The 13,337-nt window shown below is 40.1% G+C and overlaps 1 long non-coding RNA gene across 1 annotated transcript in view; it reads left to right on the top strand.

The window, feature by feature from the left end:
- LOC137471215 (uncharacterized) overlaps positions 1-12,765 on the top strand; it is a 74,168-nt gene extending 61,403 nt beyond the window's left edge. The window contains exons 2-3 of the long non-coding RNA XR_010997468.1: positions 737-786; positions 12,651-12,765. This is a non-coding gene — a long non-coding RNA (uncharacterized lncRNA). The remainder of the gene's footprint in view (positions 1-736; positions 787-12,650) is intronic.
- Positions 12,766-13,337: the final 572 nt, after the last annotated feature.

Raw genomic sequence — 13,337 nt, 5'->3', positions numbered from 1 at the left:
GTTTTTATAGTCTTTGAGTGTGTTCTTCCTTACACTGATGTAAATTGGGAGTAATACATTATAGCAATGGAAAACTGGTATAAAGCCTCTCAGAGATCTGTATTGGAACTTTTGCATTTAATTCCTGCCTCCTTTCAATCTTTATAATAGGTACTTAAAGCTTTGTTTCACATGAATTGTGTGTAGATGTGTATTATATATTAAATACTTTCAGGTAGTACCGGAATATTTTGTAATAATTTTTCATCAATTCTGTAGTAACAAAATACAAAGCAGTAGGGTATTGGACTAGAAAAGACAAATTATATCAAGTTTTTCTACTCTTGCACAGCTGCTGCTGTGACTGTGCTTTGGGGTGTACCCAAAGTTAACTTTAAATTAGCTGACTTGGACAAGAGCGCAGGAGTGTGAGGTACTCACCAAGAATTTCCTAAGCTTTCAGGAAAGGTGTTTCAGCCTTGGGCTGGGCTTGCTCCTGGAGTTAGCTCAGTCTAACCTGACCTAAGTTCACGGCATTGACTGTACTGCAGAGGTTGTTTGAGCATCACATAGATGCAAGCATATAATTTACCTGGTATTTTGTTATCTCTGTGTCTGATCTGCTGCTTCTGAGGGCTGATGTAACCCATACTGAGGAGCCCCTACAAGGCAAAGAGCTGTCAGGGAAACACACGTATTTTTATGTAAAGAGGAGGATAGTTCTACCTTAGACTTCTTTATCCCTTCTGACTTGCAGATGCAAGGGATGATCTAGAAAGAGGAGGAGGGACCTGCTGGGATTTGTAGGTAAGGACACTCAGTGGCTGGCCTTCTCCATGTGCTTTCTGGGCATGGTGAATTCACTTCAGATAGTTCAGGGGCCAGGAATGTTTTCTAACTATGCTCTCCTAATCTGTGGAGGTGGTCAGAGGGAGGCTCTGAAAGAGCCATAAAGGAAGTGACAGTGCAGGCTTGGGTTATGGGAACAGATAAACCTTTATTGCTGGAGATGAGAAGATTAGACTTTTGTGATATGGGAACAGGTAGAGAGATAAATACCAATTCTGTCTTAGCTCCTGATAGAAGATATTGTGAATTACTGCTTTATCTCTCCTGAATCACTCAACTGCTTCCAACTGAAATTGGGTTGGAAATTTTAAATGTATAGCATTCCTGAAATGAAGGCACACATTGGTGACTGAGCTTTGTGTGCAAAATACTGATTTCTACAAATACATTTATTTCTGGAGAGTGGTAGAAGAGCCTCTTAAGTGAAATATGCTGATATGAATAACAAAACAGAATGACCTTTGGCTGGCTGTGGATTCCCAAAGCATACAAGACATGCAGCTTATACTACTAAATATCTGTGAAGTTATATTGTTGCTGGGTTCATTATTAGTAGATCTTTATCTTCTAAAATCAATGATTCCCTTTGTGAGATTTAAATTTTCCATGCAATCACTTCCCTATGGTAACAAGGGATGCCTGATTTAGCAGTGACATTTGTAGTGAGACTCACCATCAGGTGATTCATTGTGTCCATTATTAGCCTTTACTTCCTTCCCAGGGAGTACTTTTCAATTTAGTTTGCCTCGTACTGTGTTTAGCTTGATTTCTTATTGAAAACGAAAATATCTTGCCCTTAGATTCATCAGAGGCTTTTAAAACCAGAATAGTGAGGAAAAAAACCTCATTAAGGTCAAAGGCAAAAAGAAAGTTTTTGAAAAAATGGAAGCATTGGAATTTTTCACTCTTCAGCTCCTGCTAACAGCTTTCCATTTCACTGTCAACAATATTGTTCTCCCTTTGCTGTTCTTCTCTTAAATCAATCATCTGTGGCACAAGAGAGGGAGGTTAGACGTATTTCTATATAAAACCATTAAGGTTTCAGATGCAACCACAGAGGTGCCTGCTAAGATATTATCAACAGGGGTAGCAGAGCTGGTGGTGTAGCTAGTACTGGGTATTAATTCAAAATGTTTCTGTTAATGAAAGGCACACCAGTATAAGTAATGAAGGTCAAAATGCAGCATTGATACTGAGAGTGGGCAGTTTTCAAATGGGATTGTAATTGCCTGGATGCAGGGCACTGACTGAACGTGCCAAAAAAAAGCCCAAAGTGCATTTCAAAGGGCACAAATAGTGACTTGTGATACAACTATATTAGCAGTTTAGGTTGGACAAAGGACATGCTTTTAACTTGAACCTCCTGAGTTTTCCCACTTACTGCTTTGGGTTTGCACTGTGGGACAGTCCTGGGCTGTGGAGGCTGGTGATAAAACTAAACTGTTAGGCCTAAGCTCCTGTGTGCAGGAGCACTCCTAAGTGTGCTCCAGCTGCTGGTGGGCTTTCAGCCAGTGGGGACAGACTACAGCAAGCTTGAAACAGTGCTTTCCCTCTCTCCCTGAAGTGTACCTAGTATGGAAGTGTGCTCAGCACCAAGGAGTGCTCTACAGATGCACTTCTGCTGCACGGTGCTAGTTGGTGATGCAGATATATCTGTAAGGCATTAGCAATAGGTCTCATCTTGTCTGACCAGCTTCTTGAAAGTAGCTCTGCTAGTCAGGAGCAGAGGTATAGAAGACATGAATCACCCTCTGCATTAAGTGGGTGCTCCAGATATGGTGAATCAATCTTAGGGGTCTTTTGTATTTTTTTCCCCAAAGCCTATAAAGGAAGGCTGACTTTTAGGCATCTACTTGCATCTAACTACTAGACTTAAATGAAAAGAACACCATGCAAAATGGGGAAGAATATATTCTGTGAGAGAGACAAAATTATATGAGAATAATGTAAAACCAACCATTAAAAATGACTCAGAAGCTCTTATTCTCAAGACAATTATTTTAAAAGAATATGGTATAATATTAACTAGCGCGGCTGCTCTTTACTTTGTCTGCCCCGGTCAGCTCCCGAATGCCCGGCTTGGGCTTCTCAGCTTTTCGTCGGGGCCGGGGCTCGCCGCAGTTCCCGGGCGCTTTTGCTGTCGCACTCCGGGTGGGCTGTTGGCCGCGCTTTGCCGTCGGCGCGAGGGAAGAAACAAAGAGGCAGGGAATTCGTCCAAATCCGTCCGCGTGGCGGCTGGATGCTTTATTGGCTGCGAGAGCTGCGATGGAAAGGCTGTAGCCGACCCCAGCTTCGCACAGACGCAAATGGCCTCGAGCATGCCGAGGAGTGGGATCAAATAGGGAAGGGACAGGGCGGACGGGGAGCCCTCCCGCCCAATGGGTACAGACATCGCGGTGATGACGTGTACTACAGCGACCGATGGGAACACGGCAGGGGCGGACACGAGACTTTGGGGTGAGTGGCACCACGAGACCGGGAACACAGGCACGGAAATCGCAGGAGTAGGGGAAAACCCGGGGGATGCACGAGGGTGCAGAGAACTGGAAAACTAACAAAGGAAAAACCCATGTGAACCTAAACCTGGGATGCAACAAACTAGCAAGTATTTTTACCGGTAATATTAAACAGAACATGCTCTGTATTTGGCTGTGGAAAATAATGATAAAAAAGAAACCCCAACATTTTTGCATAAGTGATACATGATTATGGGATGTTTTTTTCCCAAATCCTAGACAACTTGCATGTTTTGAAGGAGGGAAAAGGTGATAGTTAAATACAGTTATTTGAAGCTGTACATGATATAATGAAGATCTTCACTAGAAAATGGATGTGCCACTTCACTTAAGCCTTTGAGGGTCAGTTGAAGAAGGACCAGTGGGATGTCACTGGATCCATGGGTGGTGACTACCTTCTGCATAACCTTTCTCTCTCTTCCCCTTTCCCCTGCTTTTCTGTTTCCATCTATCTCTCTACCTCACATTTTCTGTATTATTACCTTTGGCATATGGTATTGTTTGCATCAAATTTGGGCAGAAGCGGCTCTCACTAGTCAGATTGTAACACGCATGGGTTAAGCAAACACAAAGAAAGACCTTGCAATCTTTGTGCTGTCCCGAAATCCACTGAGAAAAACATGTATTTTTGATTCCTTGGTTACCACCTGAAGCAACGACGTTCTCTACCGCACTTTCAACTGCTTTTCACTATTACTGCTTGAGACATAAGCAGCTCTGCTGGGACAGTAGATTTACAGCTGGAAGGTCTTTTTACTCACTAAACAGGAAAACTGTGTAGGAGTAAAATTCAGTAGATATGGTGTTCTGTTTTCCTTGCAGCACTAAATCTTGCTTCCTCTAGTTGTATTTAGTGATGTGTTTGCCAACTGGTATGTACCATGATCAACAAATTTTTGTTTTAGACTAACTTGCCTTTTTCCATCTCTCTTCATGTTAGCTAAGCTACCAAGCCTGTTAAGTTGCTGGGCTCTTAAAACTTTTACAAAGCTGCTCCAAACTGATCTAGCTATTTTAGGTCACTGTAAATCTTATGTGACTACTGCAAGTTTACTGGGTGCTGGTTTTGTGTTGGTATTTATTTGTGCAGTTAGCTCTGGTAATTCCACTGAGTTGGTCTAGAAAATTGAACCTTCTTAGGCAAGCAATGAAGATTAATGCAAATGTGCAGGCTTTATTCTTCCAAAGTTATTTATAACATTGGAAATTGGTTTAAATTTGCCCAGAAGAATAAATTCATCTTACATCTATACTAGAAAAAAAAGTGATACAGTAGAAGCAGAACTGAAAAGTAGACTGATCGTGAGGACTTGACATCTGCACTGGATGTTTCAGCAGGTTTTTCTTTGGTCTAGTCCCAGGCTGATACATGGATTGAATGGTCACTAGAAGGCATCAGGTGAGGTCCTGGAGAATGTCTTTGAGTGGCTTGGTGTTTCATTTCTTTTCCCCCAGAGCTTTCCTGCTTATGTGTGCTGAAATCCCTGTAAAATGTGAAGCACAGCACAGTAGGGATATACTTGGAAGATCTCCTTCAAAACCACTTTTTAATGAAACTAGGTACACCCTGTGACCTGGAAGGCTGCTAGAAGATCCAGTAATTATACATGAAAGCATTCAGGATGTCAATGTCAAGACAAAATATTTTCTGTTCTGGATTGCACCTAAACTTGTCTTCAAAAAGACCATATTAAGAAGAATGTCAGAGTATGTTTTGGGGTGATCTGTTTTCTTGTTTCTCCTATTGAGTTTTCTGCTTTGTTTAGACAAGTATTTGCTGAAAATTTGCATGCTGATGTGCTTTCCTATTATGCAAATGTCCTAACCATAAAGAAACAGCCATTCTTACTGCCCACTCTCTGTGACTCTCAAGTATGAAGTACTAAAATTAAAATGAGAGCAATAGCAGTTAGATAATAATTTATATGAATTCTCTTGTCTTTCAAGTCTGCCTGATACAAACAGAATGGATTTATCTTGAGGATTTACTGTTGGGAGCTGCTTAGCACTGTGTAATATACTTAATGAAAAATGGGGAATAGAGCAACTCTCTGCTCCAGGTAGGGTTCCTGTTTGTGCAGTGTGCTGTACATCCAAGTTCCTCCTCTAAGAGGAGGAGGTATTGCATATGCATCTGAGATATTTCTGCTCTTCTGGAAGGCTGAGCTTTTTGTTCCTAGAAGAGAGTCTAAATTTTGCTACAGAAGATAATGAATGAAATAAATGCTTGAAAATTCTACTTGGAAATTAAGTAAAAAAAGATGATACATATTTATTTAATTGTAAAAACTGTTAGGTTAATGAAATGTATTACTACTCCCCTGAACTTCTCATATTGACTTTAGAGGTGAGAGGAATCCCTGTAATAACACTGTTAATTGAAAGAAACTTGAATGATGAGACTGAACTAATAAGAGAGAAAAGGATTACCTAGCCCAAGACATGTATTTCTAATATCTTGATCCATTTAAATTTTTTTCCTCATTATTATTTAAAGACTGCATTTTTGAAAACATCCTCAAACTAGAACTGTTCTCCTGCTAATGACAAAAAGTAAAGATATGAAAACGCATAATTTTCTATTGGAAAAAATAAAATGTTCCCACAAGGAAATAAAATTATGAGAATTCAGGAATAGCCTGTGTAGGTTATATGAAAGTATGCAGGTGATGTCCCCATAAAACTGTTTGCCTTTTCTCTAGACGTTCTTTTCTATCCATAAGGAGCCTGGTTAACTGACTCTTTGGGACAGTAACAATGAAGACTTTACTGTCACACAGGGGAATACTTCTGTGCTCAGCTTCTCAGGATAAGGTGACTTGGACTGGCTTTATTAATGCATGGCAACATCACAGTAATTTTACATTATTGTTGAGAGCTGCTGGAGGCCAACAGGAAGTATGATAGCTGGAAACACAATAAAAGGTAAGAAAAAAGAATGTGAAGAATAAGTCTCACTTGAGGGGAGTTCACATTTGTATCTGGTTTTACAGAGCTGTGAAATTATACTCTTTACTGAATATCATTTTGATTGTTACTACACTGACTATTACTGATACCACAGAAGTTTATTTTAATACTTTATAGAAACTGACACTGAACTTTTCAAACTTTAAGTGCTTTTTTTGTTCTAGGCTATAAAAATGCCTGTAAAACAGAACAAGAAGGGCCAGAAAAAAGGAAACAAATGAGGTTTTAGTAATGCTGAAAGTGCTTGGTATTAGAAATCTTGGATTTCAGGAAGCAGCTCCTGCAATGAACAGATTATCACATTTAAAGAACAACAGATGTGTCATGGAGAACATCTCAAACTGTTGTAATTTTGCCAATTTTTTACCATTATTTTTGTTCCCTTTCCTTATCTTTTTAACAGACTTCTTTGCTTAATAATAAAGCATATTGTTTAGGTTTCAGTTCAGTTTGTATTTCCCCCAAGAAACAGTATTACTTTGAGTAACAGTAATTATTCCCTGTAGCAGAGCATTAGGCCCCCTGATAGCAGCAAGATTGATAAGAAAAATACCGCAGCTCAGGTTATAAGCAGCCTGTGATGAGTTACTGCTAGTTTTGTAACCTCAGGATCCCATTGGTCAGTCTTGCTTGCAGCAGTGTTCAGTCAAGCTGCCAATAAGAACCCCCACTATCTTCTTCTTTTAAGTGCAGTGAGATTAAGGTGAAAAATCAATTTATTCTGTCTGAATTAGATCCTCCATATGTGTGGATATACTGGAGTTCTGGGTTAAAATGCCAGGTGCTTTTTGGAAGAGAGAAAAGAGTTTCCATAAATAAAAATATAATTTTCTTCTGTGTGCCTGGGTTTTACTCTGACTTCCAGAGAAAGAAATGAACAGAAAGGAGACAAGATTTTCAACTACCTCAGAGTTACGGAGAAGGGGTGGATGTCACTGTGATGGGGTAATGCCTGAAAGGAGTTTTATATGCCTCCTGTCCAAGGCCTGGATTCAATGCTCCTTGGTGCCCACAGTTTCTAGTGAATTCTGCAAGCTCGAATCATGTTGCTTTTGCGGGCTGTAGCTATATCTGAGTGTGGATTGAGAGCAGTGAGCCTCCTAACAGCCCTGCTTGTGCTGCCTTGGTGTTGCGCTCACGTTGGCAGGCACTGAACACGTGGGGTGCCTCTGCAGGCAGCTTGGCTTTAAGCTGTGTGCCAGGACAGTTCCTGTGGGCACCAGTTGGCATGTGGGCCCCAGGGGATCCTGGAGCCTGACCAGGATACGTGGTAGGAGAGGTTTATCACGCAGCTCTGAAGGCAGAACATGGCCTCGGGGCACTGCAAGGTGGACCCAGGTGAAGCTACCAGGTCATGCGAGATGACCTGCCTGATGTCTGGTCCTGGGGGTGCCCTGGTGCTCCCTGGTTGTCCCACTTTTTGCTGGTAGAGTGAAGGCAAGTCCTATCTTGTAGCACTGTGGCCCTGGGGAGATAGCAGGCTCCGTAGTGCCACTCCAGAATGAGAAGAGGAGGTCTCAGTGGTGTCTGGAGACTGGTGGTCGGTAGGTGGTCCTTGGAGCTGTTAGCCTCCTTCACCAATTTGATGAAGAAATATACCTGGTAAATCGTTTACTGCTTACTCTTCTTCTGGTTTGCATGCTTTCTTTTCAGGGTCCAGCCATCTCCAGATTTATGCCTTTATTTTTTTGTTTGGTTTCATTTTTTGGTACCTCTTTGTTGTGTGGTATTAAAGTATTCATTCCTGCTCTTTCTGTATGCTCTCTTCCCCTCCTAAGAAAGCACCAGGGCTTGCCCTTTGCCCTTCTCTCTGCCTCTCTCTTTTAAAAAATCTTTTAAAATTTTGTGAAGTTCACTGGCATGAGACACTTTCTTATAAACCTCAAACCTTTCTGTACAGGGAATCCATGCATGTCCTTTTCTGTGCCTGTCCCTCAGAAGTTAAGTGGTCTAGAGACCTAAATCCCTTTTGATGTCTGCTCGTTGTCAGTTCTTATTAGGTGCACAGTTTATTCAGAGGAATTTAGATGGGAAAAGACAGTGAACAAACAGATCACAACTGTCTTTGAAGGAAAAGTTGGATTGATATAAAAGGGAATGTTTGCCAAAAGTTGCCCTTGAGGTGATGGTGGGCTCACCATTGAGTGCACTGTGATTTTGCTGTGCCGTGTTCATGATAGCATGACGACAACTGGGGAGAGGCACTTGACCAGCACAAAGTAGCTGTGGAAGTGATAAGCAGTGGTTCATATTGAACGCTGGCATACAGCCTCAACTAAGATGTGGAATAATGTTTCCATGATGCTAGCTGTGGGCAAGCCCAGTAGTCACTAGCCTCCATCTATTAAAAAAAAAAAAAAAGGCATTTATGCTATTTCACTCCTGTAATATCCTGTGACTACCTCTGTCCCAGGGCATTCATACACACCAGTGCAGCTGGCAGCAATTTCAACATCTTCATGTTCACTCTGTTCTGGAGAACTTGATGTGGCTTTTGGGAGATCCTGGCTCATGTCACTATTCATCTGTTTAAATTTGTAACTGGATGTTTTGGCTCTTTTTCAAGGAAGTACCACAACATGTTGTGCAAGGATTACTTTGAGAGTGGGTTGTCTTCACTACCAGTTGGTGATGCTGCTCTACTCCTGTAAATGTGTCAGCTGCTAACACAATACCAGCAGCAGCAGACATGGAGACACTTTGATGGATGTGGGACAGTCAGAGATGATAGACTGCTGCTAGAACTTTGTTTTGTAAATGGTGCCTTGAAGGCTAGGAATTCACTTCCAAACCTGGGTGCTTTGTATAAGCTTCTTCAAAGAAGAAAATTTTAGTTTAATAATTTTTTTTTGCTTTCAGCATTTTATTTTGTTCAGTATGTTTGAGAAATCAATCCCTTGAAAAGCTGCAGTCCTCAGCAAAGTATACATATTGGATAAACCTCTAGAAAGTGTTCTCACAGAATTTAACTCCATCTTTAGAGTGGAAGGACTTGGCAAAAGATGGGGTACATATTTGCCAATTCTTTCTGAAATGTTTTTTACTCCATTGTCTTGTATTTTGGGATTTATTTCAGTGTGGGAGTAGAATACTAGGGATGTGTAAGGCAGAATTTTATCTCTGACCTCCTTACCACTTTTTATTAGGTATTAAACCTCCTACCATTTAAATGTTACTCACAATTGTTATTTCACCATTAATCCATTCTCTAATACACTTGACCTAAATCCTGTGCTGGTAGTTGTGGGCTCGGGCTCACCTCACTTTTGCACACCCTTACACCATGGTATAATGTACTTCCAAATGTGGCAAAGACAAAACCCCTGTGAATGTAAACAGGTTACATGGACCTAAATCTATACCTTAATATAACATTAGGAGGATCCTGAACAACAGACATGATGATCTAGAGAAAGCAAAAATCAAAGAATCAGAGAATGGTTTGGGAAGGGACCTTAAATGTCACCAAGTTCCAACCCTCCAGCCTTGGGCAAGGACATCTTACACTTGACCAGGTTGCTTGGAGCCATATCCATTCTAGCCTCAAACTCTTCCAGGGATCCACAATTCTAATAATATAAAAAGAAAATGTGTATAGTCTAAAAAACTACTTAGTTTTCCTACAGACCCCAAATATTGTCTAACTAATATCCCTTAATAATAAATGAATTTATATGTTCACATATTTGCTTTAAAAATAGAGCTACTTTTGGATTTTTTTTTCTTTTTTCAAAGATCTGTGTGGACAGTTAAAAGAGGTTTTTTGCTTTCATCAGTGTTGTGCTTTACTTTGATATAGTTTAACTATCCCTTTCTTCCTTTCCTATAAATATGGATATTTACATGAATATATGTTGCACCCACTTTCAAGCAGCATTTTCACATTCCTAATGATAACAAGATGGGAAGCTGTGATATGTGTGTTCTAGAGGCACAAAGAGTTTATAATGAGTCACTAGTATAATTTGTGTGCATGTCTTTGATGCTATTGTAGTTTTCCATGCAGATGTCCCACCCGCTGCGTGTTCCTAGTTTCAGTCTAATGAACTTCTAAAGTTACTGGGCACTCAACAGTAGCTCTGGCATCCCACAATGTATTAGTAATAAATTTTCTTCAAATTGAAGAGGTTTTTTTAAGTACTGTGCACAATGAGTAGCCCACAGTGGAAGAAACAAATTACAAAACCACTGTTCCATAAGCGCGGAATTGAAAGAGCTGCATAAGTAAAATGACAGACTATCCATTCCACTTTGGAAAGCACGAATAGGATTTTTGATCTAGCTTAATTTCCTTCAAGCTCTTCAGCTGTGGCTAAACCATTTAAAATAAAAATAGATGTGTTATGAAACACCATGCTCATCACTGTTTATTATTTTGAAGAAGCATGGGTCCTCCTGTACCTCTTTGCTAATGTCAAAAAATGAGTGGAATCCTCATCCCAATTTCAGCACTGCAGAAGGGGCCTGATTCCCCTGGCTGCAGTGACTTTGCTTCGCATTTATGGCAAAAATGGAAGGGAACCAGTGATTTTTAATTGCTAGTTTGCAAATAACAGTGTTTAATATCTGACACATAACTGAGCTTTAGATTTTTAAATTGTTTATTGTAACTTAAATAAACCTCCAGTAGATAAAATGTTAATTGAAAAGATGGATTTTACTGACCAACATAATGCATTACTATTGTCAAATGAGCCCCCTAGTCATCATATACCACAGTGAAATCACTGTGGGTGATTTCACCTTTGAGCAGAATGCATACTTGAATGATTGTATGCACTTCAGCTAAACCCACCAAATCTTAGAAAACTTGCCCATTTCAAGGGATTTAAAAACAACCAAAAAAACCCAACCCACAGCAACCTGCCAACTCCCAGTTCTTTGGAAGAAAACTTTCAGACCAAGAACACACTCACATCAGTGAGCTGAGTTGACTGAGGAAGTTTTGGACCAAAGGCAATGCCTCAATATTATCTGCCTCAACTCTTGGTGGGCACTTTCTTGCTGTACAAACAGCCTTCTGTACAAACAGAGTTCAGGGAGCCTACTTATGGAGCACTGCCCCAGTCAGCTCCATTGCCATTGCAAGAATCTCACCTTTTATTAGATAAACGACAAGCTCCTTGGGGAACATGCAAATCTGTGCTGGGCAGAGTGAAGAGCTGGAGGAGATGATAATTATGGACAGAAAAATACAGACCCCCCCTCTTCCTCCTGATTCTTTCTTTTCTTACACTATTATCCTTTGTGGCGATCAAAAGAATGGATGAGACTGTGAGTCAGCATCCTTTGATAGAACCTTAATGAGCTTTCAGATTACTTACTCCCTTTTTTCTGTACTTCTAAGCATTTTGCAGTATAACATGTACAGAGCAGAAGAGGTCATTATAAGTCTCTGTTACAGTACACCTGTGTTTTCAGCTGAGGCCTCTGCCTTTTTTTTTCCTGTGCTTTTTGAAGTCCAAGATCATAGATAGCTATAAGAAGTGTTTTTGAACACTCATTTTCTAAAGAGCTGATCAAGTAGCCAGGCTATTCATGAATGTTTTTGGAAACTGCTTTGTCTTTACAGTGGTAATTGGGGAATTACAAACACGTGTCATTTGTTAGCCACTGCAGGTTTTCCTTGTCATAAAAGTATCTATATGATAGAGCAAAAAGATACTATGTTACCCCTGTGTGACCAGACAAAGCCAAGGAAGAGTGCAACATATTTTGCTAACAAGTAACTTGACAGTCACACATAGCCGAAGAACAGATGCAACGAATAAACAGGTTATGAGAGCTGAAGAAGGCAAACAGGAAAAAAAAAACCCAACAAACCCCCTATTATCCATCACAGAGTGCTGATTTATTTGGGACAATAATTTTACCAGTCCTAGCTTAGGTGGCAGTGACGAAAATAAACACTTGTAAGCAGGAATCTGTTTAAAAGGAAAATTAAGATTTTTTTTTGGAGCCTTGGACATGTGTTTATTTATTTTTCATGCCAATGTGCTCAAGGAAAGATAAGTGGCACACTGGTTAATGCTGAAAGAAAATAAAAATGACAACTAAATATTGTTGCGGCAACAGTTGTTTCTGCCTGTACTGACATGTTTTGGATCCTAGTTTGGCCCTGAGCCATTGTATCCATATTCATGTAATAGCATGGATCTGCAGCCTGAACTGATGTCTCTTATTACCAGTGGAAAGAATTCCAGGGAAGACCCAAAAGGTTTTTTATCAACCTTTTACTTTTCAGAGTTCACTTCAGTGGCACTACTTAGCGGAACAAGCTCTCAGTTCATGTCTGCCAGTACCCAAGACTAAATTGGTCTGTTCTCTTTGTTTCAGCAGACACAGGGCCTGAAGAGGACTTCCCACCAAGTTATACTTTGATGTATCAGCTGCTTGAGCATCCAGTTTTCAAGTGAGTAATTCCTTTTGGTCTTTTTCATCCAAAGGTCAGCTGTAAAGTTGCTCAAAGTGCAGTCAGTACTTTGATAGCATTATGAATGCTGGAGATACTAAATAGATTCCTGTGGATCATGGAGTAGGGGTTTTGTTGTACCTGTCTTTATGGTTAGTCTGACCATAGTCCCAAGGCTTTCACTGTGGATGCAACTTTTGTACAATGTCCTAAACAAAATTTTTGGTGATGGAAAAATAGCCAACTTCTTTTGAAATTAATTTTTACTACCTAAGTGCTGTCAGTACTAATGTCAAGTAACAGCATCACTTACTAGCCATGACTGAATAGTATCCATCACATTCAAATAGTAAAATGTTTTGTCCTCCTCTTCTCAATGAAGCTTGACAATTCCTGTGAACTGGTATAATAATGTTTTTATTCTGTCATTAATATTTGATAGTAAAAGATAGTAAGCAAGAAATGAGCAGTTTATGGACTGTCCATTATTTCTCCAGAGCTTATACTGGAGTCTTTAAATTGTTCACCTGAGGCAGAAGAGTCTGTGCTCTCAGACTGACAATAATAAATAGATGAAGAACATTATTGAACACATTTGGCTTGTCTTTCTT

The sequence above is a fragment of the Anomalospiza imberbis genome, chromosome 3, assembly GCF_031753505.1.
Source record: "Anomalospiza imberbis isolate Cuckoo-Finch-1a 21T00152 chromosome 3, ASM3175350v1, whole genome shotgun sequence".
Classification (NCBI taxonomy): Eukaryota; Metazoa; Chordata; class Aves; order Passeriformes; family Viduidae; genus Anomalospiza; species Anomalospiza imberbis.
This window is presented reverse-complemented; position numbering and strand designations above follow the sequence as displayed.